Raw genomic sequence first — 26,573 nt, 5'->3', positions numbered from 1 at the left:
TATGCCAAAGCCTTTGTATGTGTGGATCACAACAAACTGTGGAAAATTCTTCAAGAGATGGGAATACCAGAGCACCTCACCCATCTCCTGAGAAATCTGTATGCAGGTCAGGAAGCAACAGTTAGAACTGGACATGGAACAACAGACTTTTCCAAATAGGAAAAGGATCACGTGAAGGCTGTATACTGTCACCCTGCTTATTTAACTTATAAGCAGAGTACATCATGAGAAACCCTGGGCTGGATGAAGCACAAGCTGGAATCAAGATTGCCAGGAGAAATATCAATAACCTCAGATATACAGATGACAACACCCTTGTGGCAGAAAGCAAAGAAAAGAGCCTCTTTATGAAATTGAAAGAGGAGAGTGAAAAAGTTGGCTTAAAACTCAACATTCAGAAAACTAAGATCATGGCATCTGGTCCCATCACTTCTTGGCAAATAGATGGGGAAGCAGTGGAAACAGAAACTTTATTTTGGCGGGCTCCAAAATCACTGCAGATGGTGACTGCAGCCACGAAATTAAAAGACAGTTGGTCCTTGGAAGAAAATCTATGACCAACCTAGACAGCATAATAAAAAGCAGAGACATTGCTTTGCCGACAAAGGTCCACCTAGTCAAAGCTATGGTTTTTCCAGTAGTCATGTGTAGATGTGAGAATTGGACTATAAAGAAAGCTGAGTGCCAAAGAATTGTTGCTTTTGAACTGTGGCGTTGGAAAAGACTCTTGAGAGTCTCTTAGAACTGCAAGAAGATCCAATCAGTTATTCCTAAAGGAAATCAGTCCTGAATGTTCGTTGGAAGGACTGATGCTGAAGCTGCAACTCCAATACTTTGGCCACCTGATATGAAGAACTGACTCACTAGAAAAGACCCGGAGCCTAGGAAAGATTGAAGGCCGGAGGAGAAGGGGACAACAGAGGATGAGATGGTTGGATGTCATCACTGCCTCGATGGACTTGAGTTTGAGTAAGCTCCGGTAGTTGGTGATGGATAGGGAAGCCTGGCATGCTACAGTCCATGGTGTGGCAAAGAGTGGGACACAACTGAGTGACTGAACTGAACTATATTGTGACTTTTATCAACTGTGCTGAATTTCAGCTCCACCTGGTAACTGCCAAAATGATGCACTTCTTTTGGATTAAAAGGAAGCGTCTTTAATCTTTCTTCTTCTCTACCCATCCACCTTCCTCACCCCTCATTTAGGTTTAACCCAACAATACATGAGACAACACCATTTTTAGGGGCCATCAAAGAAGAATTTTCTACTGTACTTGAAAAGTGCACCTAAGTGGTCTCAAGATTGGTTTTTGGCAAAAGATACAGCTTTTCTTTTGGGTTTGGGACCACCTTTGACTTTTGTTACCTGTCCGTAGAATTCCATATATCTGTACATATGATTTCATATATAGCTGTCATATAATTGCACAAAATGAGCAAAGTGATACCTCCGTGGCTTTCCTGAAGGCTTGAAATGCAAATAGCACATATTCTACTGTAAGATTTTATTTTTATTTTATAACATTTCCCAATTTAAAGAGGATTTAATTATAATTATAACAGCAAATAACTTATGTGGCTTTTAAAATTCTCAATGAAAATCTTTCTAGATATAAACCATTCTAATGACTCACATGCATTAGGCAAGATAAATCTGGGTTTATGAATATAAGTTTATTGTTCTCTAACTAAGCCAGTAATAACAATATCTAAGGAACCCGAATGAGTCACATTTCTTCAATTCACCATCAAGTAAAAAGCTGAAGATTAGTCTGCTTCCTGTTATCTTTGAGAGGCTTACTTTTTTTTTGTATGGGAAGTTTCACCAGGGTGATTGTCTTAATTATTTTTGTTTGAGTAACAGTACCTAATAAAGCAATCCAGATTGTTACCCAGCTCAGTAGGAGAGAAAATAATAGGGTATCTTCACATCTTCTGCCTAGAAATTACATACTTTGTTACTTTGTTTCTTCCTCTTTTATTGTGGTGTAAAGACTAAAAAGCAAAGCACCCCTCTGTGGGGAGGTCTTACAAGGAAGGTAACCTGGTTTTACCCTGCTTTTTGGGACTCTCTGCAGTTTGGAAAAGCACATTTCTCACTTAAAAACAAAAACAAAAACAAAAACTTTATGGTAATTTCAGTGTGGATTTGGATTCTCTTTGATCCCCAGACTTTGTCTGAAAAACTTGAGGAAGGAGGAGAAGGAATCAGATGGTGATGGCGCTTATGTGGCTGACTCAGGTGGCTAGGATGGCCCCCTTCTGACTGTGTGATCCTTCAGAGAGATTCTCTCCTACAGTCAGCAGGGAAAGAGGTCCTTTTAATTCTAAACAACAACAATGCAATCTTTCTTTATCAATACCACATTATGAGATGTTAAGCTTATTAGGAAAAAAAAGTCCAGCAGAATAGTAAAGTCTGTTTTTTCCCTTCTTTTCATCCACATCTAGCTTTTGATTGTTAGAAACGAAGAGGACCTGTGCGCTTTTGAACTGCAGAGAGAGGTGTGGCTGAGACAGAGTTTTGTGAATTTATTATACTAAATTCTATTAGAGAAGGGTCAGCGTGCAAGGATAAATTGTCTGTTTCCAAACTTAAAAGATCCATTTTCCCAAACAATTCATTTCTGGTAGGGAACTTTTAAGAAGGGGTCATGGAGAGAGAAAGCTCTTTTTCTAAGCTTTCAAAGGAAACGTATGAATTTTTCTGAGTTAAAAATATACCATTTCCCAAGATATAAGATATCAAAAGCATCTTTTCATTATCTTTCAAGATCCCTTACAGAGTGAATTTGCTTATACTACATCAGCATAAGAATCAGAGATTCAATTAATCTTGTCTGAATTATTGATTTTAGTGTTTTCATTTTGTTATTGAAATAGTTTATTTTAGAATTTATAAAAAAAATTTAATTGGAGGAAAATTGTTTTACAATGTTGTGTTGGTTTCTGCCATTCAACAACTCTTTTTAATGTGTTTTTCTTCTATTTTGTATATGGTTTCATTGCCCAGCAGGTGTTTCGCCAGCTTTATTGGCTACAAAGAGAACTGAGCAATGCCTTTTGTCAGATTTTTTAAAAGTTGCTTAAAAAATTGGTTTAGAAGAGGTTAAAATTTTAAAACAATTGAATATATTTTAGAAATGTAATTTATATGAATGAGTGGAGATGGAAAAAAGAAAGTTATCAATAGAATGTGTAGTTCCCTCATATAAAGTTATGCAACAATACAATATGTATATACTAAAAATAGGGGTTCTCAGGTGGCGCTAGTGGAAAACAACCCTCCTGCCAATGCAGGAGACATAAGAGACATGGGTTTGATCCCTGGGTCAGAAAGATCCCCTGGAGGAGGGCATGGCAACCCACATTTCCCACACTGGCAGGCGAATTCTTTACCTAGTCTATGGTATTTTGTTATAGCAGCCTAAGCCAATTGAGACACTCATTACAATTTTTAAAAATATTTAAATCCCTAATCTACTTGAAATTAATTTTTTGACATTTTTTACAGATTAATATTTTTACTTATAGATAAATTTTCCAACTCCAAAGTTAATACTTTTTCTAAAACTATTCATAGTCTTAACTTTTTTGTGTCCTTTCATGTGGTGAGCAGAGAACTAACCTAATAGCCATATATATGTGATAACAAATTACACTTTCTTAGGTGTTTGTGGTAAGCTAACATGGTTTGTGCTGTGCTCACTTATTTATAAATTACAGTGTTGATGGTGTAGATGATGATTGGACAATTCAAATATCCATCAAGGCTGCCCTTAGAAGCATTTCTTAACAATTTATTGCTAATAAGCTCACATACCAATTTATCTCTTGGAGACATAGGAAGCATAATATAAAATTTTCAGCAGTAGCTAAGTAGCTTAACCTTCTGATGAAGCCTGGCAGTTTTATCTGGATGAAAACAAGGGTTTACAAATGGGTATTATCCCTAAGCTAAGAATATCTTTAATATTTTGCAGAAACAATGGTAGATTTGTGGAACTCAAACAGATTTAGCCAATTTTTTGTTGATAAACGGTGGTATACATGATCATGAATTCAGAATCTTTCCTGGGAATATTGCATAGACAGTAAAATAATAAAACATTCTACTACAGTTGCCAAGCTGAATCTATAATGGCCTCATTTCCCAACATGTAATGTGTTTGTCTCCAGATAGGGAGAATGAGGCTCATTTGCAAAGAAAAACAGAAGTTACCCTTTGTGATATTTTTTTCCAGCTACTTTTACCAACAAATTTCCTTTTTAACTTCAAAAGGATTGATTTACATTTTTTGTCTTTTCAAACAAAAAGTCCTGGAGATTGCTTTATTTAAATATGAATACAAAAAGTATTTTGCATGTTTTCTCTTTTTGGCTACAAAGCTGTTTTATCTAAATCCATGTCAGTAACAATAGGAGTGCCTATTCTTTTTCCCTGGTGTAACTGTTTATTTCCAGTCATTTGATTGCCTTGTACTGTCTCAGCACATATACACAATATGTGTGTGGTATGCTATTTTCTCTTTGAATACATTATTACATGTTTCTATATTCTTTTTATATTTCTTGGCCCTCTTTGTTCTATAAGATGTTTCCTATTTTATATCTTTTTCCCCATAGTGTTTTTCACAATGTAAGTTCCTTAAGGGTTATTTGGTGGGTGGTTTCTGGAAAATGATATTCTACTTCATCTGAGCTTAGTACACATTCAGCACTGAAGTGAAGGTTATTTTACAATGTTCCATTTTCTCTCCATGTCTTATTTATGTTTTTCTTCTCAAGTACTACCACTTTGAGTCCTGATCTTATGACTTATATCTAAACTGATGTTAATTAAACCTCAAACTAATTAATTGTTGTATAAAAATACAAAGCAACATTCTTTTCTTTCCTTGGAAAATTACTCATAAAATTCAGATTATATTGACTCCAAATGTACCTGCATCAATTTCTTTTCGGAGCCACAGACAGTTAATTTGTAAAGATCTGTGTCTATGCCTAGTGATTATAATGATAATTGTAACCAATGCTATAGTTGTCAAAATGAAAGTGAAAGTCACTCAGTCATGTCCAACTCTTTTCGACCCCAAGGATTCTCTAGGCCAGAATATTGGAGCGAGTAGCCTTTCCTTTCTCCAGGGGATCTTCCCAAACCAGGGATCAAACCTTGGGCTCCTGCACTGTATGTAGATTCTTTACGAGCTGAGCCACAAGGGAAGGCCAAGAATACTGGAATGGATAGCCTATCCCTTCTCCAGCATATCTTTCTGACCCAGGAATCAAACTGGGGTCTCCTGCAATGAAGGTGAATTCTTTACCAATTGAGCTATCAGTTCAGTTCAGTTCAGTTCAGTCGCTCAGTTGTGTCCGACTCTTTGCGACCCCATGGATTGCAGCACGCCAGGCCTCCCTGTCCATCACCAACTTCCGGAGTTCACTCAGACTCACGTCCATCGAGTCAGTGATGCCATCCAGCCATCTCATCCTCTGTCGTCCCCCTCTCCTCCTGCCCCCAATCCCTCCCAGCATCAGAGTCTTTTCCAATGAGTCAACTCTTCACATGAGGTGGCCAAAGTACTGGAGTTTCAGCTTTAGCATCATTCCCTCCAAAGAAATGCCAGGGCTGATCTCCTTCAGAATGGACTGGTTGGATTTCCTTGCAGTCCAAGGGACTCTCAGGAGTCTTCTCCAACACCACAGTTCAGAAGCATCAATTCTTTGGAGCTCAGCTTACATGCAAAATCTCAACTCATGACAGAACAGTTAATAGATACTCATTTTATAAAGAAAAAAATGATTATCAAGTAAATTATATAGTTTGTATTAAAAAGAAGTGATTTGGAATAAGAAGTAATTTCAAATCCTGTGTGAAGTTTTTACTAGATGCCCTTAGATGAGGTATTCAACTTAGATAAGTAAACTTGAATTTTCTATAAGATGGGAAGTTAAAGCTGTACCTATCTCTGAAGGCGGTTTTGATGATAAGTCTTAGAATACTCAACATGGTAGTCAGTACATTAAAATTATTAATAGTAGACATTTTTGTTGTTTTTGTTTGTTATTATTATCATTACTGTTTCCAAATATGAATCCTAGTTCACTTAAATCTTGGTATCTCTGAAACAAGTACTTTTTGTACTATATCACATATCATGAGCTGTACTTCTAATGATAACTTCATCTGCAGGTAGTGGATGGCCATCTTTAAGCTACACTGAGAATACTTCCCTTTTACTGGACAAGAGTCATACAGCATGATAAACAACTTTCACTGGGTCCCCCAAAGACACTTAGCTTGTGAAAATGTCCTACTACCCACTGTAGAATCCTGTATGCTACCCTGAATATTCATTGGAAAAACTGATGCTGAAGCTCCAACACTTGGGCCACCTGCGGCAGAGTTGGCTCATTGGAAAAGACCCTGATGCTAGGAAAGATTGAAGGCAAAAGGAGAAGGGGGTGACAGAAGGTGAGATGGTTGGATGGCATCACTGTGTCAATGGACATGAGTTTTAGAAAACTCCAGGAGATGGTGAAGGACAGAGAAGCCTGGCATGCTGCAGTATGGGGTCATAAAGAGTCAGACATGACTTAGCAACTGAACAATGAACAACAGAAGAAAAAATAAGCAAGCTTGAGAAATAGCATCTTGATTACTTATGAATTTCCAGATTTTGAATTTGGAACATTTTGTGTCTCAGAAAGGTTATTTTAGAATCCTTTATATTACATCATTGTTAAATTTTTTCTTCCTTTATTTTTAACTTGTGTTATTTTGACTGTTTTATTTCTCCCTATAGTCAAATGTACCCTAAGACACATTACAAGAAAGAGCAGATTTGGGATTTTAAGCCAGATCTATCGGAATTATAACTCCATGTTAAGAAACCAACAAACAAGAGCAAGAATATAATTTCAAAAGATATGTAGAAGAAGCCAGTTTATCAGCTGTAGTCCTGGCTTATAAAAATGGAGAGGGTTACAAATAAAATATATATTATTTCCTGGAATTTAAGCTTTTATGGGCAGTTACCCTTTGTCATAAATTGCAGCAATATCTTTTTCAACCCATCTACTAGAGTAATGGAAATAAAAACAAAAATATATGCAATTTCCAAATCAAAACTTAAAGTGGTTATTATGACTCTCTTCCAACACTGTCTACCTGTGGTATATTCTCCTTCCCAATAGTTTCCTTCTCCATTTTATTGCTTTTGTTTAATAACAATCACAATCCAATAGTCACCAAACAAGAAATAGGAATGTAATTTTACACTCTGTGTCCCAAACCTGAATTATTCCTCCATAGCATGCTACAGTGTACTACTCCTTATTCTGTACTATTGTTTCTTTACATGTCTAGATCTACTGAGGGATCTTATCTTAATCATAGTGGTTAATACTTCGTGATGTAGTTCTACTGAGTTGGCCAAAAAGTTGGTTTGAAATTTTCCATATGATATAGTGGAAAAAAACTCAAAAGAACTTTTTGGCAACCCAATAGTTTTTTTTTACTTGAGCTTATAAGTCCAACCTAAAGGAAATCTGTCCTGAATATTCATTGGAAGGACTGATGCTGAAGATGAAGCTCCAATACTTTGGCCACCTGATGTGAAGAGCTGATTCACTGGAAAAGACCCTGATGCTGGGAAAGATTGAAGGCGGGAGGAGAAGGGGACGACAGAGGATGAGATGGTTGGATGGCATCACTGCCTCAAAGGACATGAGTTTGAGCAAAGTCTGAGAGTTGATGATGGACAGGGAAGCCTGGTGTGCTGCAGTCCATGGGGTTGCAAAGAGTCAGACACAACTGAGCAACTGAATTGAATTGAACTGATAAGTCCTACCTATACAGGTACTGCTGCTGCTGCTGCTAAGTCACTTCAGTCGTATCCGACTCTGTGCAACCCCATAGACGACAGCCCACCAGGCTCCACCATTCCTGGGATTCTTCAGGTAAGAACACTGGAGTGGGTTGCCATTTCCTTCTCCAATGCATGAAAGTGAAAAGTGAAAATGAAGTTGCTCAGTTGTGTCCACCTCTTTGTGACCCCATGGACTGCAGCCCACCAGGCACCTCCGCCCATGGGATTTTCCAGGCAAGAGTACTAGAGTGGGGTGCCATTGCCTTCTCCATACAGGCACTGGTAAGAGCAATAATTTCTTAAGTCACCATGGAATCATTTTGTTAGATAACCAGTAAATATTTTTTGTGCGTCTAACATATTTAAGACTTTGGGCTGTTTGTTGTTTGCTGTTCAAAAAGGAACTCAAGTTTTTCTTGCTTGGAAAGGTATTGGAATAACCCTGGTGAAAATTTACAATTGCTTCAGTAGTGATTTTTTTTAAGTTCCAGGAATTTACTAAGTTGGAATTAGAATGAGTTTATATATCTTTCATTAACCTCTCTTTTAAGTCCTCATCCTGTACCTTGTGCTTTCTTCAATCCATTCCATTTAGTGCATAATGAAGTCAAGTGGACAGGAGAAAGAGCACAGACCTGGATTCCACTTTATAGTCTTGCTTCATCTCAGCCCATGTGTATGTGTGTGTGCTCAGTCACTAAGTGTTGTTCAACTCTTTTGTGATCTCATGGACTTTAGCCCAACAGCCTCCTTGTCCATGGAGTTTTTCAGGAAAGAATATTGAAGCAGGTTGCCATTTCCTACTCCAGGAGATCTTCCTGACTCAGTGTTTGAACCTGTGTCTCTTGAAATTTCTGCATTGGCAGGTAGATTCTGTACCACTGAGCCACCAGGGAATCCCCTACACGACACTTGAATCCCTGGTAGTGAAGTTTAAAGAAAAGCCTTTATTTCCCTCCGCTACATTCCCTTGATCGAGGGACTACAGCTAGAGTAATAGAGTAATATATGTGGCTTAAATTTCTACCAATCTCCATTCCTCTCTAAGGAAGGAAGGGTGGCCCGGCTTAGTGGTGAGCCTTGGAGAAGAAACAGATGTGCAAAGCTGTGTTCTCAGTCTCAGTACTCTAAACCAGCAAGTGAGGGCACTTGCTGTCCTGCACTGGTACATGTGGGCAACCATGTAAATGTTTAGGTTCAGATGTAGTCTGTTTGGGGCTTCTCAGGTGGCGCTAGTGGTAAAGAACCCACCTGCCAGTGCAGGACACATGAGTTGTGGAGTAGACCCCTGAGTTGGGAAAAATCCCCTGAAGAGGGCATGGCAACCCACTTCAGTATTCTTGTTTGGAGAATCCCATGGACAGAGGAGCCTGGTGGGCTACAGTCCGTGGGGTAGCAAAGAGTAGGACATGACTGAAGGGACTCATCCATTGTGTAGTAATGTGTTAATGGGTAAGATTTATACAAAAACCTTATTATTGCCTAATACTCAGGTATTAAGCTATAATCTTATTTATAAGCAAACATTTATTTGATGACTATTATTTGCCATGTTTTATATAATGGGGATTTAAAGTTTAAAAAGGATAAGCTTATAATCAAATTATTCTCTAGTAAGAGAAGCAGAGCAGTAGATAACCCAATCAGCCACCTCTGAAGGAGGACTTGGAAAAGAGGCCACAGAACAAACAGTTAATGTATCTATTTATATTCAAAATTTTGTCATAATCTGTCACTAAATATTTCAGTTATCATTTCTGTTTTGGTTTATACTTACTTACAGAACATAATCAAGGTCTTCATTCACATAGCATATTTAGTATACAATTTGACTATTGGAAGACCATGTAAAAGCCATCCCACCCCATTCCTTGGCACTCAGTGTTCTCCAGAATGCTTTTACCTTTATAACTAACTTTTAAAGGCCTTAGGAACATCTGATGAGTACACAATTTGTGTGCTTGCTTGGGTATGTCTTCTCTGATCCAAACTCCTTTTTTCTTTGTCCTGTCCTTGCTTTTCAGACCAGCCTCAATACTTAACAACATAATTTTGTAAAGCTCCATATTAATTGTTAGTGACTTAACAGGGATATTATGCAATCTATAAAATATATACTATAATAAATTAATTTATGGATTGGATCTTCCTTTACCACAGAATTGAAAAGTTTGGGCCCAGTGTGTTTTGTGGATGTGTGCATGCATGCACATGTGTATGTGTGTGTGCATGCCAAATATATGTAGCTTTAGCATTTTCTAAAGACTTCATATTAGTATCACATTGGTAATTGTTAGGTTGAGCCATTATATATGATTTACTCTAAATATCTGCCTTTCCTCTTTGTTTTTCTTATTGATGGACAAGCAAATTCCCTTCTTTTTTTAAATTTATTTATTTTAATTGGAGGCTAATTACTTTACAATATCGTACTGGTAATTTTGCCATACATTGACATGAATCAGCCATGGGATTACATGTGTTCCCCATCCTGAACCCCCCTCCCACCTGCTTCCCCATCCCATCCCTCTGGGTCATCCCAGTGCACCAGCTCTGAGCACCCTGTCTCATACATTGAACCTGGATGGGCGATCTAAAGCAAGGTGTTGGGTTGTTTCAAGCTAGTCTGAGATCCCTGTTATTTTGTCTAGAGATTGCAAGCAGATCAGGGATCTACTGTCTTAAGGTGTGAGTCACTCATTTTGAATGTTTATCACACTTGGCTATTCTAATTTGATTATTCACTGGGTTAAATCATTAATGATCTTTATAACAAATTTTCACTTATTTTCTTCATTATTTTAGAGACCAAAGAGATTTGGTTTGTTTTATGACATCAGATTATGGGACTTCCCAGGTGGTGCTAGTGGTAAAGAACCCGCCTGTCGATGCCGGAGACAGAGAGACGCTGGTTTGATCCCTGGGTCAGGAAGATCCCCTAGAGGAGGGCATGGCAACCCATTCTGGAATTCTTTCCTGGAGAATCCCATGGACAGAGGAGCCTAGTGGGTCACAGTTCATCGGGTTGCAAAGAGTGGGACACTACTGAAGTGACTTAGCATACATAGCACATGACATCAAATTATATTCATTTTCATATTATTTTTCCCATTTTCATAGCCTTTTTTCATTTCAGGAAAGCAGTTATTTCAGGTAATAGTTTCAGTTTCTATCACCATGAATTTCTAGATTTTTTACATAGATTTAAATTTTTTTCAATAAAGTTGCAATTATACTTTATTTTCCTCTGTTATGTACAAGCTTATAACTTTTTAACTTTTGTGAATGGAATGATAACTATAAAGTTTTGAGAACTCAGCTCTGTTCTGAAATGAGGAGGATGTTATAAAATGAGTAGTGTATACGGCAACCTGTAGCTGTGTCTAAATTACAGTAGGTTGCAATAATTATATCATGGAAAGAATAGTGTTTTATACTTGTAAGTCATCCTAAATGCTGAATAAACGTTAATAATGGAAGGCAGTTTAGGGCAGTGGTTAACAATCTGTCTTGGAATCAGACTGACCTAGTATTTGAATCCCTCCTCTGACATTAACTACATTTTGGACAAGTCATTTAACCTCTGTACAACTAAGGTTGTTCAACTGTTCTAAAATATGACAATAAAGTCTCAAAAGATAATTATCTAATTTAATTTAATGTACTTAAAGTGCTTAACATTCAATTGGATGTGAATTGGTGGGGTTGCATGACAAATATTCAGTGGTGTTGATCATGTTAACGAGGAAGATGACACTGAAGAGGATTTTGATTGAAGCAGAAAGCATTATACTGGAGATGTTGATAAGCTAGACTGGCTTCATTTTCCTTTTTCCCACGTTAGGCAAACAAGAGTCTTGCTGATCCAGTAAAGTATATTGGGATGGAAACGTTTCTCCTCTGTGGCTCTAAATATATGGCAAATCTGCAGCAGAGAGCAAAGATAAAGATGAATTAGAAGTCAGAGTTTCAGAGCGCAAAAAAACGTCAACTGGTAAGGAGGTAGAGTGTAGGACAGACTGTTTAAAAACAGGTATCAAAGTCAACAATCTAAGCAAAGGATATGAGTGTAAGGAAGGCAAAGGGTTAAGTGTTAGGTTGCTTTTAGAATTCCTATTATTACTTAAATGTGAATATGGAATGTATTTTCAGGTAAAAATTGACAGTTCCAGCTTGTTAAAGAGATATTGCCTTTTTAAGACTTCAACACGAAGACATGCCTAGCACAGTGCCTGTTGGGTGTGCTCGGTCATTCCGTTGTATCCTGCTCTTTGCGACCCTGTGGCCTGTAGCCTGCCAGGCTCTTCTGTCCATGGGATTCTTCAGGCAAGAACACGGGAGTGGATTGCCATGCCCTCCTCCAGGGGATCTTCCCAACCCAGGGATCATACTAGTGTCTCCTGCATTGGCAGGCAGGTTCTTTACCACTAAGACCACCTGGAAAGCCCACAGTGCCTGTTGCATGATGATTAACAGTTAAGATAAATTTGCTGATTAGCTATTACTTAACAAAAATAATTGAGAATAGAAAATACAGTGCAAAGAAAATGGGAATTATGTTTATGACAAGGAAAAGAATAAAAAGTATTATCAAGCATTATGTTTTAATAATGTGACACTAAACTTGGTTGTTGATGCCAATATGTTTTCATGTTTTTTGGTTTTATTTTATGTTATTTTATTATTTATTTACTCTATTTTTTTAAGTACTTGATTTATTTTTATGCTCTACTTATTTGAATGCTGCTGCCGCCAAGTCGCTTCAGTCGTGTCCGACTCTGTGCGACCCCATGGACTGCAGCCTACCAGGCTCCCCCGTCCATGGGATTCTCCAGGCAAGAACACTGGAGTGGGTTGCCATTTCCTTCTCCAATGCATGAAAGTGGAAAGTGAAAGTGAAGTCGCTCAGTCGTGTCTGACTCTTAGCGACCCCATGGACTGCAGCCTACCGGGCTCCTCCATCTATAGGATTTTCCGGGCAACAGTACTGGAGTGAGGTGCCATTATTCCTCTTATGGAGAGACTATGAATTATGAAAACAAATTTAAAAGGGATTTTTAAATTTTCAAAAGGAATTTTCAGCTTGTTTCAGATTGCAACTGCTTGAATCTCTCACATCCAGTTGGCCTTTGTGGCAGAGAGAACCTAAGGTAATACCTCTCCAATGACCTCTGCCATCTGGTATTCATAAATCCCCTAGTGAGGATGGTATTCGTGACTTACTTCTAAGCAAGTGAATATTGGAAACTTGAGGTTTTGTCACTCCCATGATTTTGTTATAGGGTATAAGACTTCACTTTGCTAGTAAATTTCTTCTTTTTCTCTTGTATATTTGAAGAAGCAAACTGCCATGTTGTGAAATGCTTATGTAAATATCATATGGCTTGTAATATGGGTGGTCTCTAGAATTTAAGAGTGGTCTCTGGCTGATAAGTAATAAAGAAGTCATACAGCTGCAAGGAAATCAACTCTGCCAACAAAACTTGCTCCTAGTCAAGTGCAGCTTTGGTTGTAACCTTGATAGACTCGGAGCCGTGAGCTCACTAATCCGTGCATGGAATCTTGGTCCATAAAAATTGTGAGACAAAAGCTCTGCTTTAAGTTGCTAAATTAGTGCTAATTTTTATGTAGCATAGAAATGAATAGGCTTTTCATAATTTCAACATGTATCATTTTATTTACGGAAATTTTTCTTGTATCAGAGTTTAAAAATATGACTACTCTACCACTGTCCCCCGTCCCCACCAAGATCTCCAATTGTGCATGTGTTAGATCTTCCTTGGTTAATCTTTAGACTATTTTCTTTTTGACCATTTAAATTTATTTTTTTTAATTCTTATTTTCTTATAATTTTTATTCCATCCTTTCTAATTAGTTTGCCTTAAAATTTATTCGTTTTTGGGTCTCAGAACTTGCATTTTTTTCTTCTTTTTTTCCTCCCAAGTCATTTATCTCTCACTTTATTATTTCTTTTCATCTATTTGTAATATTAGTCCTTGAATTTTTGATTTGAGATGTTTTAATATTTTCCCAAAAGATTTTTTTGATGATACATGACCCAAGTGGAAGGATTGTGTTTCTTCTACATCATCATTCACTTTTTTTACTTGAGAAGGGGAGATGTTACTAGTTGAAGTGTTTGGATTTTCATTTTCCATATAGCTGATTATTAGAAGTATGTGTTGACTCCATAATTTAATTAAACATACTTTAAGATTATTTCATGCTATAAAATTTAAAAAGAACTTGATTTTAAAAATCAGAAAGATTCATTTAGTATAATTTGGTTTCTTGTTGCTTTTGAAGAAATTTCTCACTACTGGAGCAATGTGATTTTTTTTTAATATGAAAAAATAACTAACTAAATTCTCATGCACTGTTTCTTAAGCATTGTGATTTGTCTGGTATGAAAAAAAATAACTGACTAAATTCTTATCAGTGTAAAGGCTTGTTCTGATCCTCGTCTTTGTGTAAAAAAAAAGAAAGAATGAATGAATGAAACCCCTTGGCAACAGTTAATGAGTGTCAAGGAAACAAGTGAATAAAAAACCAACAATAAAGACTAGAATATCCACTTCAATAGAAAATTCCATTAATTGATCATTCAGTTCAGTTCAGTTCATTTGCTCAGTTGTTTCCAACTCTTTTCAACCCCGTGAATTGCAGCACGCCAGGCCTCCCTGTCCATCACCAACTCCCGGAGTTCACCCAAACCCATGTCCATAGAGTTGGTGATGCCATCCAGCCATCTCATCCTCTGTCGTCCCCTTCTCCTTCTGCCCCCAATGCCTCCCAACATCAGATCTTTTCCAGTGAGTCAACTCTTCACATGAGGTGGCCAAAGTATTGGAGTTTCAGCTTTAGCATCAGTCCTTCCAATGAACACGTAGAACTGATCTCCTTTAGAATAGACTGGTTGGATCTCCTTGCAGTCCAAGGGACTCTCAAGAGTCTTCTCCAACACCACAGTTCAAAAGCATCAATTCTTCGGCACTCAGCTTTCTTCACTCTCACATCCATACATGACTACTGGAAAAACCATAGCCTTGACTAGGTGGACCTTTGTTGGCAAAGTAATGTCTCTGCTTTTGAATATGCTATCTAGGGGGGTCATAACTTTCCTTCCAAGGAGTAAGCGTCTTTTAATTTCATGGCTGCAATCACCATCTGCAGTGATTTTGGAGCCCCCCAAAATTAGGTCTGACACTGTTTCCACTGTTTCCCCATCTATTTCCCATGAAGTAATGGGACCAGATGCCATGATCTTCATTTTCTGAATGTTGAGCTTTAAGTCAACTTTTTCACTCTCCTCTTTCACTTTCATCAAGAGGCTTTTGAGTTCCTCTTCACTTTCTGCCATAAGGGTGGTATCATCTGCATATCTGAGGTTATTGATATTTCTCCTGGCAATCTTGATTCCAGATTGTGCTTCTTCCAGCCCAGCATTTCTCATGATGTACTCTGCATATAAGTTAAATAAGCAGCGTGACAATATACAGCCTCGACATACTCCTTTTCCTATTTGGAACCAGTCTGTTGTTCCATGTCCAGTTCTAACTGTCTCTTCTTGACCTGCATACAGGTTTCTCAAGAGGCAGGTCAGGTGGTCTGGCATTCCCATCTCTTGAACAATTTTCCACAGTTTGTTGTGATCCACATAGTCAAAGGCTTTGGCATAGTCAATAAAGCTAAATAGATGTTTTTCTGGAACTCTCTTGCTTTTTCAATGATCCAGCGGATGTTGGCAATTGGATCTCTAATTCCTCTGCATTTTCTAAAACCAGCTTGAACATCTGGAAGTTCATGGTTCACGTATTGCTGAAGCCTGGCTTGGAGAATTTTGAGCATTACTTTACTAGCGTGTAAGATGAGTGCAATTGTGCAGTAGTTTGAGCATTCTTTGGCATGGTCTTTCTTTGGGATTAGAATGAAAACTGACCTTTTCCAGTCCTGTGGCCACTGCTGAGTTTTCCAAATTTGCTGGCATATTGAGTGCAGCACTTTCACAGCATCATCTTCCAGGATTTGAAATAGCTCAACTGGAAGTCCATCACCCCCACTAGCTTTGTTCGTAGTGATGCTTTCTAAGGCCCACTGGACTTCACATTCCAGGATGTCTGGCTCTAGATCAGTGATCACACCATTGTGATTACTTGATATTAAAAACCTGGGTGGACAAAGAAGGGCTCAGTAGAAACTTCCTTTGTCAAGCATGTATTCCTTGTCCAATTTAAATGCTAGCATCCTCTAGAATACTTTCACTTTCTGGTGAATCTGAATTCTAATATTCTTGTTAATCCTAGAGTAGAAATATTTTTCTTTAATAGAAAGCCTTCTTTTGTAAAGCAAGGAGAATGAAAGGCAAAATTTAATTCAAAACATCCAGTAATGGACCATAATTTCAGTGGCTTGTTAACAGGCACTGTATGCTAGGGTGTGTCTTCATAATCTTAGTATTATCTAAAATTACTTCTAACTAAAAACTAAATAGTAAAATTGCTTTTATTTTATTTAAGCATGTTAGTGTTTGATTAATTTAGAGAGAATTTATATATTTGTTTTCCTATTTAAATCTTAGATATCTTATGTAGAAGAATTTGAAAACTATTGGCAATTTTAATTATATGAGACTTTTGTATTCATTTACTGTGAACATGTTTATCATGTTTTCTGAACAACATGAACTCAATTAATGGAAGTTTAGTGTTTTGAACCACTTTTAGAGTAAGGAAGAATTTTGGTTAAAGGAAAATTCCACTATTTCATCTTTTTGATTCCTACATTACTTTATAACCATGATTCATTTTGGGAAATAAATGCAAACTTCACTTTTCCTTCTCTATGAAGCTGTTCCTTTTATATCTCATCTTATTCTTTCCCCTTTAGCTCCTATCCATTATAGTTGGTTTTTGGAAATGACCCTGAAATATTGAAGAAATTTAGTGGTTTTCTAAATTGTGCACAGAAATATAAAACAGTGTATAAAATTCAAACTCTGGGTAATTGGTTTGATCCAAATGTACTAATATATGTTAATTATTCATTAACAAACATTAATATATGTGTGTACATCTCTGTGTTTATATATATGGTTATAATTTTCAAAATTAGCAGACAGTATATAAACTGGCCTTTAAAAAAACTATTTATTTTTATTAATTAGTTGCAGCATGTAGGATATGGTTCCTCAACCAGGGTTTGAACCCTGGTTCCCTGTGTTTGGGAACGTAGAGTCTTAGCCACTGTATCACCAGGCAAGTCTCCACACTGGGCTTCTTTGTCTATGAAAATTCTGTTTAATGTCTTTACTTTCTGAATAATTCCCCACCTTTGTTGCATTTTTCTATTCTCCACTGTTTAGAAAGCTGTAAAAGATTATTTTAAATGAAGATGTGTATAAAGCAAATCTGATTGCTTTTTCTAAACTTTCATTTCCTGGAAGAACTGAATTTAAAATGCTTTTTTCCCTTTTGCTTAAAGTAAAAAAGTATTCATGTATAATAATAAAAAATAATGTATAATAATAAAAAAATAAATCCACTTTTATTTTCTGAAATGGACTGTAAGAGAATATGCATCTTAGAAATTTTCCAACGTAAAAAAAGAAAAGAAAAGTGATATTGAAGTAACTTACCAGTAAACAAGTATACAAAAAAAAAAAACAATTATTTTTTTGTTGAAGCTCATATAACCATTACAGAACTTCACTGAGGTACAACCAGCTACTTCAAATAATATATACAAGCAGCATGCAGCATAACTTGAGCTTGTCATTTTTAATTTCTATACTTGGGCATCTATATCTTAGCAAAGTCTCAGCTCTCTAGCACACTGAGCTATGTAGTGGATATAATCTGAATCAAAGCACAATTGCAAAAATGTCAAACATGATGAAAAAGAGAAAATGACTACAAAGGAGAATTCACCACGGTAACTCTTTGCAGTTCCCAACATAGAGGCCTGGTAGCCTCATCAAAGATACAAGAGATGGAAAAGGCCCATTAGGTCATCAAACCTATCCCCTCACCAAAGAAAGAAAATGAATTCAAGCCATCCTATCTGCTGGCTTCAAACCAAATTCAGGATAGAAAGACCCTGCTGCTGCTCTTGATACATTATTTCATGACACTGGATGTCATTTATACAAAAACCTGAAATGAATTGTCTGCCCCCAGCATCCTGGAATCACAGAATAGACTTTGAGAGCTGGAAGGTACCTCAGTCCAGCCTCCTCATTTTATAGAAGAGTACTCTGAGGGCCTGAGAGGTTAAATGACTAGCTCAAACCCACAAAGCCACTCACAGCTGGACAAGCATTAAAACCAAAGTTTCCAGAGATATCCAAACTGCTTTTCCTAGCAAATAATTCTCTTTTGGGGGGAAGAAAAAAGAACCTTGATAAAAATCTATTCTGTACTACCTTATACCTAACACATGTGGATTTAACTTATTTCTTCCAATGATCTTGTTTTTAAAATTCTAACTTTGAAGTGGAAATCTAGGTTTTCACCGTCAAAACGTAATTCCCACAGTTAATATTGACTCCAGAAGGGAGTTTAAGTTGTGCACCAATTCTCTGGTCTGTGTTAGGCTCAAAGAAATCTATAGAGCTATAATAACTTCATTGGTTTGCTATAAATGCAATGGGGCTGAGAGTGATAGATTTAAAAATTTCTCTAAACATTATTTCTTCATCCCCAAACCATTAGAATAACTCTATTGTGATGCATTTTAATATTTTACCAGTGGAGAAGTGGGAAAGATAGGTGGCCTGGGAAGTGAAAGTTAAAAGTATTAGTTGTTCAGTCGTGTCCCACTCTTTGCGACCCCGTGGACTGCAGCCCACCATGCTCCTTCATCTATGGGATTTCCCAGGCAAGAATACTGGAATGGGTTACTATTTCCTTTTCCAGGGGATCTTCCTGACTCAGGGATTGAATATGGGTCTCCCATGTTGCAGGCAGATTCTTTACCATCTGAGCCACCAGGGGTTGACGGCCTGAGAAGAGATTTGCCATTTGTTGAGGATTTTTGACCCAAGCTTATCTGAGGATGGAGTACAAGGTCAGAAGCTTGAGAAGTGAAGTCAACTGAGCTAGAGGCAAATACAAGAAAGCAATCACTTCTTAGTCCTAGAGAGCAGAACACTTGTGGTAATGCAAACAAAACATTGCAGTTCTTACACTTTTTCAAGAGAAGCTGGCATTTCTAATTTTTATGAGAAATTTCCTGATTTTCAAAGCACTGTTCAGTTAAATAAAGCTATTCTGCAGGCCAGATATGGTCAACGGATGCCACATTGTCATAGGCATTTATATATATATATATATATATAAATTACTATTTCATATCATTCTAATGGGCTTCTCTGGTGGCTCAGATGGTAGAGCATCTGCCTGTAATGCAGGAGACCCAGGTTCAATACCTGGGTCAAGAAGATCCCCTGGAGAAGGAAATGGCTACCTACTCTAGTACTCTTGCCTGGAGAATTCTATGGACAGAGTAAACTGGTGGGATGCCGTCCATGGGGTCGCAAAGAGTCGTACACGACTGAGGGACTAACACTTCATGCTTCATATCATTCTAAGAGTGACACTAAAGTTTTATAAAAATGGAGAAAACCAAAGTTCTGAGTTTAATAAGCAATCCATTAGTTATTTGTCTAAAATTAACAAAAGAAAAAGCTGGGTTATAAGAATTATTTAACCAATTCTTGTAGCATGCCATTTCTCCCGCAAGTTCTCCAAACAGAAAGTATTTGAGTCACTTTAATGTCTTGTTTCTTCATAACTCAATCGTTTCTTCCCTTTTCTGTAAAAGTTTTGTTCTACATGATGATATTTTCTAACTAAAGCTAGGCATTTTGGTTAATAGCTCTAGTGTTTTCTCTTTAGGATTTTAAAAACACAATGTTAATATGGATTCAAGGATAGATTTATTTATTTTGAACTATCCTGTATTTTTCCACTGAGAGTGAACCTGTTGTTTTAGTAGTTTAGACTCATTAATCTTGGGGTGAGGAGGGACATAGCTGAAGTTTCGGGGTTTATTAGCCCAACAGTTCTAGATGTTAGTACACATCAGAATCAGCAGGCAGGCTTTTTAGAACAGATTGCTGACTCCACCCTGAAAGTTTCTGACTCTGTAGGATATGTGCTGTGCTTAGTCAATCAGTCATGTCCGACTCTTTGTGACCCCATGGACTGTAGCCCACCAAGCGCCTCTGTCCATGGGGATTCTCCAAGCAAGAATACTGGAGTGGCTTGCATGCCCTCCTCCATGGGATCTTCCCAACCCAGGGATTGAACCCAGGTCTCTCATTGCAGGCAGATTCTTTACTGTCTGAGCCAGCAGGGAAACCAATAGGATCTAGCTGGGGCTTAATAATGTGAATACCTAAGAAGTTTCCAGGTAATGCAGATAATTGTGGTCTGTAGATAGCACTTTGTAAAATACAGTTTAAAGGAATTGGCATATTTCAAGGTGTAACATTTTTAGAGTCAATAAGACTCTTCTTGCATTGTTGATAAGCTGAAGAAAGGGAGCATAATGAGAATTATTGTTCAGAAAATACCTTTGTCAGTGTCTGTATTCAACTAATTGATTATGATAAACTATTCTTTTAAAGAATGACTTTGAATATATTTTACGATTTATTTGTGGTTGCGCTGGGTCTCCTTCGCTATGTGGGCTTTCTCTAGTTGCAGCAAGTGGGGGACTACTCTTCATTGCGGTGTGCAGGCTTTGCACTGCAGTGGCTTCTCTTGTTGCAGAGCCCGGGCTCTAGGACATGCAGGCTTCAGCAGTTGCGGCTTTCAGGCTTCAGAGCACAGGCTCAATAGTTGTGGCACGTGGGCTTAGTTGTTCCATGGCACGTGGTATCTTCCTGGATCAGGGATCAAACTCATGTCTCCTGCATTGGTAGATGAATGCTTTACCACCAAGCCACCAGGGGAGCCCAAGATAAACTATTTTTGATAATTCTCATAAGAGCTAGACTTTCTATAATGCTTTCTTTGTGCCAAATTGGTCACTAAGTTCCCATCACTCATTAAATTATTATAAAAATCTTATTTTCATCATCCCTATTTTACAGATAAGGAAACTGAGACATAGAGAAGTAAACTAATTTGTCCTAATTGTACACGTTAGGAAATAATGGTGTTGGGGTTTAAGCTCAGATAATATGTGTCCCAAGCTCATGCCCTTAACGTCTGCACATACTACCTTTCAGGATGATGACTTCTCTCTGTCAGTCATCTCAGTCTGTCTTGGTTCATTCCATGAATTCAGTCCTACATCAGTTTAGGAAGAATAATATAAGTTAATATTTTCAAATATATCTTTATTAGACAGCCTATTGTTTAGCACTCTAATAAAAATTGTTGAATAAACCTGGTAAGACATGCTCAAAGCCAATTACATACGAGTGAATATCATCCGTCCCCATTACTTCACTGAATTGACTGGAAATGTGTTTGTGACTGGAAAATGAACATAGTTTTATGTTACAACCAGTGCAACAATGGTATAGTCTATTTTTGCAAAAAGCATCTTTGAAAAATAGGGTTCATCATCACATTAACATTCCTTATGGTAATACTCATTAAATGTGAGTTTTTAATACTGCCGTTTCCTCTCTTAACTGGTTTTTAGAGACTCTGTATGTATGTGCGTATATATGTGTATGTGTGCACACTTGTGTGTATAGTCTTATGTTTATCTTTAAATCTCACTTCATTTCTTTATCTTTCTCAAAGGCTTTCCTTTCTAATTTTTCCATAGATGTTACTAGAACACTAAGTTCATACAAGAATTAGACAAAAAATACTGCCTGGGTTTATTAGACTATCTATTCTGTCACATGATTATTTTAGCATTGTTTGAAGCACTCTTTTGGAGCCAGACATAATCACATTCTACAGTTCCTCACCTTGTTAACTGACAGAGCACTGTTCCTATTAGACAATTGATCCTGGGCAGATGAAGCCATTAAAAAAGCACTAATTAGCTAAAGAGGGAAGACAGTAATGCAGGCTGCCTCACTTCCTTTTATGCTTAAGGAATTTGATGTTCCAGACAAATAATAATTGATATGAAATCTGCCTTAATTGTGGTTTTTAACAGCCAGTATTATAATGACATACTGACAATTTCTGTCTAGCCTATTGTAGATTTCATTTAAGACACCAAGAACCACTGGGCAATCTTTTTAGTTGACCTGAATCTAGAAGGATACATTTTATAATGTTCCTGAAATCAAAACTCGACAGCTAGAAAGTTGTCTTGAGTTTGGGATAACTTTAGTAAGTACCTGAAAATATATGATAAGATTTCAATAGCTATTCCTTTCAGTTTTAACACTGTATGCCCTCATCAATACCTGGGTCACCTATTATCCAATCAACTATTAATTTAATTGTTTCAAGAGTAGATATAGACAGTTTCTCCTTAGTATGAAGCTATCGACAGAAGCAAACCATGACAAAAACACTAGCTTTCTTCTCCCAAAAGCTGTTTTCTTCAAAAGGCCTCCTTCTTTATCCTTTCTATAAAAGGTATACATAGAAAATGATGACATTTGCATGTCACAGTGGAGTCAAAGAAGAAGATGCCTGAGACAAGTGTAAATTGCCTAGGAGTTCTGGCCCCATGTGGCATCACAACAGCAAGGGGGTTTGTGTCTTGGCATCTTAGCATTTCTACTGCATTTCCTTCTGACACACTGAGGGGAAGCTCAGAAATAGTGTTTTCAGGAATAAGTGAAATTGACAGAATCACAAAATCTTCCCAACTTCACCAAAACCGACAAATAAACAATTACACTTCCTTTCCAAGACTTTATCAAACTAAAAATCTTCTGTAAAGCAGAGGAAACTGAACAGGGTGAATAGATAATTTATAGAGTGGAAGAAAATACTTACAAACTGTACATCTGATGTGGGGTCAATTTTAAAAATATGTAAGTAACTCACACAATTCAATGACAAAACACCTAATAATCAGACTAAAAGTAGGGTAAGAACTTGAGTCAGTATTTCTCCAAATAAGATATACAAATGGATAACGGGTTCACTAATCATCAGGAAAATGCAAATAAAACCTCAACGAGATATTACTGCACACTTGCCTAAATAGATATTATTGAAAAAAATCAAAGCAACAATAACAAGAAAACAGCATCCTAAGGCAGTCTTATTTTCTGTACATTTCTCTTCTATGTCATAGCATGTATTGATTTTGATACTAATCACATAATCAGTATCTATACAATATGAAAAATTCATAAATTTTAAAACATAATTAGTGATAGACGTCTTTATCAGTTACTTTGTTGTCAAATAATAAATTGAATATGTTTACATTTTCACAGTTCCAAAGTTATTATAAAATTTAAATCAAGAAATTTTTATTTAGTTTTTCAAGGTTCTTGCCTTTTATTTGAATACAGAATGCTAATGGAATAAACAGCATCCAAGAGAAATTGTATAGACTCAAAAGTTCACAAAAAGTTGCCCAGGACAAAAATTAATCTAAACTGAAAATACCAAGTTCTTCCTAGCCAAAGAATCTGGAGATAATTGGAATGCTTTTCAATGTGAGTTCAATCTAGGCCATTTAACTGACAATTAATGCAAACAAGAAACTTAGAGGAGATAAGTAAGCATCACAGAGGACATAAGAAGTGAATTGTTAAGCCCTAAAGAATCCTATTTATAAGAAAAAATGAGGTAATAAACAAAGAAGGGTGGTTTATTGGGCACGGATAAGGTTAATGTCACTTCTTGGGGTTAGTATTCATATATAACACTAAAAGCTAATTAGAAAAAGTTCAGTTTACCTTCCTTTGTTCATAATTAATATCAGTTTTTACTGATACAAGGGCTAGACAGAAGCTAGAGGTACAAAAAGGGTAACTTTGATCATTTTCCTTCTTCAGCCCTCCCTTTTACCTGAATCCCAGTGACAAATGGCTTGAGTCTGTGAAACTACTAGAAAGCTGCTACTGGTTCACTTGGCATTAATTTCTGAGGCCTTCTTCTGGTCTGATAGTGTTTGCAAAGTGTGATAAACTCAAAGAAGTTTAAACTAGGATCCATAAGGCTTGTGTTCAAATATCGGTCTCTTCTTTCATGAAGGCTAGAACAAGTTACTTAATCTCCTTGACTCTTATCATGATGGAGAATGAACCATAATCAATAAACATGCATTAAGCGCTATTGCTAGTCATTGTATTGTGTCCAGGTGTTAAGAGGTAAGTAGAACATGTTCCCTCAAGTTAGTTCAGTAGACAAATGATTTCACTAATGCATGACAAGGATTATTATACATATTCTAGGCAGAGAATGATTCTTAAAAATATATTATTTATTAAATAAGTAAAAATATAAATGAAATTATATCTGTAAAATAAGTCAACAGTTCGTCTTAACTGGCTCAACATATTTTAAATGATTACATTAAACACAGAATGAGTTACTTTTTTTACCCATTCAACTTTCCTGAATTCATATTTGCCTTTGGCAACTGGTAATTTATTATTAAGGAACACTTATAAATTGTGAGTAAGATCTAATCTTTGCAAGATTACATTTTCTAATCTTTCTTTGAATTTTTCCCTATAGATTTATTAAAAATATTCAGATCCAGTTTTGCTTTTTTGATAGTACCCCATAAATTATTTGTTTCATCAACACAAAAAATGTAATAGAATTATCAGGAATAGTGTCAATTAATTAAGTCTAGTAGTTTTAACAGCATTAGTTTTTTGTGTAAGAAATATCATTGCATAGGTCAGAAAGTAAATGAAAGAGAATATTGGCAGAAATTGTATAGAAATATGTAGAATTCCTATGTGTTATGGCAGAACAAGTAAAAAAAGGAAAATGAAAAAAAAGAAACAAGTTGAGAGAAATCTTAAGTACATATAATCCTTTAGAAGAAACTAAAAGACAATAAGAACAAAAAAAATGCTGGCTTTAGAAAAGGCAGAGGAACCAGAGATCAAATTGCCCACATCTGTTGGATCATCGAAAAAGCAAGACAGTTCCAGAAAAACATCTACTTCTGCTTTATTGACTATGCCAAAGCCTTTGACTGTGTGGATCACAACGAACTCTGGAAAATTCTTAAAAGAGATGGAATACCAGACCACCTGACCTGACTCCTGAGAAATATGTATGCAGGTCAGGAAGCAACAGTTAGGACTGGACATGGAACAACAGACTGGTTCCAAGTAGGGAAAGGTGTACGTCATAGCTGTATATTGTCACCCTGCTTATTTAGCTTCTATGCCGAGTACATCATGAGAAATGCTGGGCTGGAAGAAGCACAAGCTGGAATCAGCACAAGCTGGAATCAAGATTGCTGGGAGAAATATCAATAACCTCAGATATGCAGATGACACCACCTTTATGGCAGAAAGTGAAGAAGAACTAAAGAACCTCTTGATGAAAATGAAACAGGAGAGTGAAAAAGTTGGCTTAAAACTCAACATTCAGAAAACGAAGATCACGGCATCTGGTCCCATCACTTGATGGAAAATAGATGGGGAAACAGTGGAAACAATGACAGACTTTATTTTTGGGGGCTCCAAAATTGCTGCAGATGGTGACTGCAGCCATGAAATTAAAAGGCGCTTGCTCCTTGGAAGAAAAGTTATGATCAACCTAGACAGTTTATTAAAAAGCAGAGACATTACTTTGCCAACAAAGGTCTGTCTAGTCAAAGCTATGATGTTTCCAGTAGACGTGTATGGATGTGAGAGTTATACTATAAAGAAAGCTGAGTTCCAAAGAATTGATGCTTTTGAACTGAGGTGTTGGAGAAGACTCTTGAGAGTCCCTTGGACTGCAAGGAGATCCAATCAGTTAATCCTAAAGGACATCAGTCCTGAATATTCATTGGAATGACTGATGCTTAAGGTGAAGCTTCAATACTTTGGCTACCTGATGCAAAGAACTGACTCATTGGAAAGGCCTCTGATGCTGGGAAAGATTGAAGGCAGTAGGAGAAGGGGATGACAGAGGATGAGATGGTTGGATGGCATCACTGACTCAATGGACATGAGTTTGAGCAAGCTCTGGGAGTGGATGATGGACAGGGAAGCCTGGCATGCTGTAGTTCATGGGGTCACAAAGAGTCAGACATGACTGAGTGACTGAACTGAACTGAACTGAAGCTTAGTTACTTTTGATATAGTAAGAACACTGAAAAGAGAAAAAATTTGATCATAAAATGTACAATTAGTACTTCTAGTATAGTAATTCTAATGCTTTGTTACAAGAGTGTTACTGTAATCTTTTCCTGGAATATAAGATCCATGTGGGCAGGTGATATTGTCTTTAAATAAATGCAAAGAACTGACTCATTTGAAAAGATCCTGATGTGGGGCAATATTGAAGGTGGGAAGATAAGGGGATGACAGAGGATAAGATGGTTGGGTGGCATCACCGACTCCATGGACATGAGTTTGAGTCAACTCTGGGAATTGGCGATGGACAGGGAGTCTTGGTGTGCTGCAGTCCACGCGGTTGCAAAGAGTCAGACGTGACTGAGCGACTGAACTGAACTGAAAAGAGAAAATAAGACTGTATTTAAAAAGTTTAGTGTGCAAATGGCTATTATGCATATTTTTACTTGAAAAAGAACACACACCCCAAAGCAAAATAGTAAGGAATTATCTTAGACTCCTATTCCTGA

Source organism: Bos indicus x Bos taurus, chromosome 14 (genome assembly GCF_003369695.1).
Source record: "Bos indicus x Bos taurus breed Angus x Brahman F1 hybrid chromosome 14, Bos_hybrid_MaternalHap_v2.0, whole genome shotgun sequence".
Classification (NCBI taxonomy): domain Eukaryota; kingdom Metazoa; phylum Chordata; class Mammalia; order Artiodactyla; family Bovidae; genus Bos; species Bos indicus x Bos taurus.
This window is presented reverse-complemented; position numbering follows the sequence as displayed.